Below are 4,970 nucleotides of genomic sequence, written 5' to 3'. Positions count from 1 at the left end.
AACAAAGCAGCTAAAAGCAAAAAAAAAAAAAAAAAAGGCAAAAAAAAAAACACTGTACTTTGACAGCTGAATTATTCTGAACTTGATAAATTTAGCCACGTATCCATGTCATGGGGACCAGCATCAAAGGGCAAGCTGTTTTGTGCTTCTTTTCTTCGGAAAGCTCAAGTCTTCAAAATTTTCAATTCCCTTCATCTACTAGCTGTTTCAGATGCGTTTTCAGGTGAAAGTGCCAATTCCAAGTCAGTGTCTGATATTTCTCCTCTTTCCAATGAGGGAACTGCTGCAGTTTAGTTTTCACCTTCTCCCTTGTCAGCTGAAGCAAAAGGCTCCAGAGGGCTCTTTGTAATCCAAATCGCCTGTGAGGAACAAAACAAACAAACAAATAAACAGATCAATCTTCTGTTTGAAACCTGAACTGACATAAGACAAGCACACAAAACTGAACCTTATCAAGAAGACACGCACAGGCACTGAGACCCCAAAGTGAGAACTGAGGCAGCACTTAAACCTCCATCCACGCGCCAAAGGAGGGCAGAAGTGAGGGTAGCTGCTGGGGAGCACGGTGAGCAGCGAACAGGCTCTCCCGTCCTTCCGCAAACAGGCAGCTCTTCCGATTTCTAAAAGGCAGAATCAAAACAGAAAGGAAGGGGCGTTATTTTTTTAAGGAGAGAAGGAGAGGAAAATAATAATAAAACAGCTACCGAAGGCACCGAAAGAGCTGGCCGCTGACGCGTATGAAGAGCACGCGGTGAGGGCGCAGAACGAAACGCGACACAAGTCAGGGCACGGCGGGGAGCCCGGCGGGGAGCCCCGCGGGCAGCGGCCCAGCCGGCGGCCCCCGCCACACACGGAGCTTCCACCGCGGCCGGGCCCGACCCCCACCCGGCGGCTCCTTTTGTTGCCGCGGCGCGGCTCCCCGGCGCCGCCGGCCCTCGCCCCGCTGCCGCCCAGCGCCCTTCCCGGGGGAGGGCAGGAGGGAGCCCCCACTTCCCGGCGGCGCGGCTCTGAGCGCAGGGGGCGGCCCCCCCCACCCCAGGCCGTGCGCGGCGGGCGGGCGGCCCCGTCCCTGGTGGCCCCGGGAGCGGCGGACGGTCCCGTCCGGCGCCGTCCCGTCCCGCCGCGCCGCCTCCCACCCTCACTCACTCACTCACTCACTCACACGCGCCTCTCGCCTCGCTCCCAAAATGGCGCCGCCGCGAGCCGCACCGCTCTGCGCGCCCAAGCCTCGCGAGAGCCGCGCGCCGCGGGACGCCGCCAGCCGGGGGCGGGGCCTGCGGGCCCGGCGCGACGCGCGGGGCTTCCCACCCGGCCCCCCCCCCCCCGCCGCGTTCCGCCGGCGGGGAGCCCCGCGTGACGTCACGGGAACAATCCCGAACGTTCCGAGCGGGGCGGGGGGGAATCCCCAGCGAGCGCGCGCGCCCCGCCCGCGGGAACTCCCCGCCGCCGCCGCCGTAATTAACCGTGTGGCGGCGCGCGGGGGGAGCGCCGCGCCGCGGGTCACGCTCGTCAGGGCCAAATTAACCAGGGCCCGTCAGAAACCCGTAACCTGAGCTAAAAAATGCAGCAGAGTAAATCACAGCACTAAGTGGGCGGGAAGTGAGCAAGGATAAAAAGAATCTAAAATCATCCTTTTTTAAAGCAATTTCATTAAAAATAGCTTAAGCTTACAAATGTATTGAAAAATATGTTTCACCCACCGGCACTTACTCTATTTGTGCCCTTTTTAGAACAAACATAATGGACTTTGCAGCCCTTGGCAGGGTTCGTAACTAAATGCCTGAATTAGCTCGTTGCAATTCTGAAATCTCATTTCCATTGCGAGTCAAGTTATTTTGCAATTAATTACATGGGGAATTAAATATACTAAATTGTGTTTAAATGCCATTAGGATGCTGGCAAGTATTTTTATGGCTTTCTCTTGCTTCTGTGTTTTCTTTTATCGGCAGTTTCCTTTATGAGATTTAAATTATTGTGGGAACTTTAAATTATGGGCTGATTTTACAGAAACCAAAAGAGCCCTGTACAGGAGAAGGTTGTAAGTATATTTTAAAGGTGTGTATATTCTCCATCAGTTTTTATCAGTGCACACAAGCCAAAAAAAAAAAAAAAAAAAAGGACTGCACTGCAATCTTACTTCTGTATCCCATCCTTTCAATCATACCCATGGTGGGTGCTTCCCAGCTGGCTGCAGAGTGCAGAAGCCGAGGCCAGAGGAGCGCTCCAGTGTGCGGGCACTGCCGACCTTGGCCTAAAGGACCTACACGCAGCCACTAGAACTGCGTGTACCAAAGGCATCCCCCCTTTCAAGCTTTATTTTAAAAATATTTTTTCAAAATAATAATTTAGAACTTGCATATTAATAAGTTGCAACACCTAGAAACCAATGTTTTCTTCCAGTCAGGGAAAGTCATGGGAAACATCTCACAGGGCTCCCTATGCCAAGTGCTTCAGACACACAGTAATGGGAAAGCTCTGGCCAAAAGGAGCACACGTAGGACCCAAAGAGGCTTAAAAAATCGCAGTATAGTTGATAGTTAACAACCTCTAGAGCTCAAAGCATCATGCAAACAAAGTAGACAGAGTCTAAAAAGCTGAATGTTCAGCCATCCTGACGACACACATTTAAGGCAATCTTGATGCTCTGAAATGATCTTTCAGCTCTGTCCAGCTGTTTATAAGTAGCAGGATACTATCAATTAATTCCTATCGATCCTCCCAACAGGCTACTGTTTGTGCAGCTTCACGCATAGTCCTTTCACTTCCCTCTTGTGACAGTAACCACATCAATATTAGTAACAGTAAACACAGAAAAAGCCGTCATATTCACAGGGGAAATTAAAGTAGTAATGGAAAATAGGTTTGATACATGTCTAATTGCTTCATAAAATAACATATAATGACATTTCCACACCAGAGAAACAAAACCTTGGGCCTGCACACAGCCTTGCCTTGGTGAGCTCTGTGGTAAAACTCACCCTGATTTAAAACTGCGTTCTCCCATTTCAGAACAGGTAGGTCACACGTTGCGGGAGTTCAAGCAGCCCCAGCAATGTCACCAGGACCATGCGTAGTGTATGCAGATCAGTTTGAGGGAACTGGCACAGAAATACATCTTAACGCAGAGAAACCAAAGGCAATTTGAAGGCCGTATCTGTCCCTGGCCACTTACTGAGCGCCGCTTCCAGCCTTTGCTCGTGCGCGCAGCCGGACACGGCACCGGGCTGCTCGCCACGGGCCTTTCGGACCCCGCAGGAGCTCCCGCGCACAGCTGGCCTGCCCGGAGGCAGCTGCTCGTCCCCTGGCCACAGCTGCTTGCTCCAAACTATTCCTAAATCTCACCTCTTCAGGAACCAACTTCCTTGGCCTTGCCCAACCATGACGCTCAGCCTGACATCAGAAACATCACCCAGATGTCTTGATTTGGGGAATACGGCAAGTGACACGCACATTGTTACTTCAAAATACTCACACTTCGATACAGTACTTCCATGGGTGATACTTTACAGAGAACAAGGAAGGTCAGAAAAGGATTACAACAAAAGAGGATAAATACTGAAAAGCTACAACCTGAATTGCCCATAATTTACAGAAAATAAAATATGTAAAACAATGCAAATATAAACAATTAAAATGCTTTATAGTTAGATTTTTCAAATGTTTGTTTTCCATTTTTAAAGTAAAAGAAAAAAAATCTGGATTCCAGATCATATTTATGACTTTACTTTGGTGAATATAGAAATCTTGAGTTGCTTTATTGCTCAGAGCATAGTTGAATTCTACACAGTTATGTCCTGAAGACTGACCCCCTACACACGAAACAGATTTTGTGCAGAGTTAACATTGGGCAGTGTTACTTGCATTTAGGGAGATAAAACCAATAAAGGGCTCAGTGTCATCTAAACCACAAGAAATCACAAAGATTTGAACATCTTGGAATATAAAGTAGTGTCATCAGTACAGAAATGGTAGTACTCACCACGCTAACAAACAACTTGCCTGAAGCAATATGCACTTACTAACAGGCACTAAAAGTAAAGCATTACAGTGATCTAAATTTAACAGAAAAAGCTTCCAGAATTAGGCTGAGCAGAACATACTTGTTGTGGAAAGCTACTATAGAAGGTTATGATACCATTAATGGAGTAAATAAATGTAGAAAAAAGATATCACCCCCTTATGAACAGTTTTGTTAAGTGAACTTAGAAGAGTAGGCCATTTTTCTTTCTTTTTTTTTTTTTACCACAGATGCCCAGACATATTTTAACAGCCTTTTAGTGAACTCTGATGTAAGCAAAGGGTAAATCATGTGGATTTCAGACAACAGACGAGACAATAACAAAGATAAGAATTGCTGGGTTTAAATTACTGAAGTACTTCTGTGTAATATGGTAGGGGGAAAAAAAAATTCATCCCAGTTCTGTATTCCAGGACTATGTGCAATTTAAGGTTAAATTTAGATTCAGCTCAGACTACAAATTCTGAGATAATATGTAGCACAGCTCATATCCACACATTGTCTATACTAGTACATTGGAGCATTGAACAAATACAATGAAATAAAAATTTACAGGAAATGCTGAAATACAAGAAATAAAACCAGAAACATTTTAACTCCCAAGAAATAAGCCCCCCATATTTAAAAACAAATCTTAAAGCTCATTTTAATATGAAAAATATGTGATGAATTTAAAATTCAGTCATTCAATGCTGAAACATTGACTATCTGAAGAGGTGTGAGGCCCAAAATTAAAAAGGTATTGAAATGTCTTTGATTTTCGTTTGTTCTATGCGTAGGATGCAGGATACTTATGCAACTAACCTATGCAATCAAATCTAGCTATTTAATCTAGCAAAGAATGAAAAAAAAGAAAGAAACATACTTAATTCTTTACCATTAAGCATTGAAGTGACAGGTTTGAAGTCTGTTATAATCAAAAATTTGCTTTGTCCTTCTGCCCAATTCAGAC

The 4,970-nt window shown here is 46.1% G+C and overlaps 1 long non-coding RNA gene across 1 annotated transcript; it reads right to left on the bottom strand.

Annotated features, from left to right (window-relative positions):
- Positions 1-70: 70 nt before the first annotated feature.
- On the bottom strand, positions 71-1,212 carry LOC148594960 (uncharacterized). The gene is made up of 3 exons (XR_015913282.1): positions 1,165-1,212; positions 449-620; positions 71-359 (listed from the first exon to the last, which is right to left on the bottom strand). It is a non-coding gene; the product is annotated as an uncharacterized LOC148594960 (long non-coding RNA).
- Between the last annotated feature and the right edge of the window lie 3,758 nt (positions 1,213-4,970).

The sequence above is a fragment of the Tinamus guttatus genome, unplaced genomic scaffold (assembly GCF_059628265.1).
Source record: "Tinamus guttatus ecotype Peru unplaced genomic scaffold, ASM5962826v1 Tinamus_guttatus_pri_ptg000173l, whole genome shotgun sequence".
NCBI lineage: Eukaryota > Metazoa > Chordata > Aves > Tinamiformes > Tinamidae > Tinamus > Tinamus guttatus.
Note: the sequence above shows the minus strand (reverse complement) of the source record. Positions and strands in the feature narration are given on the sequence as shown.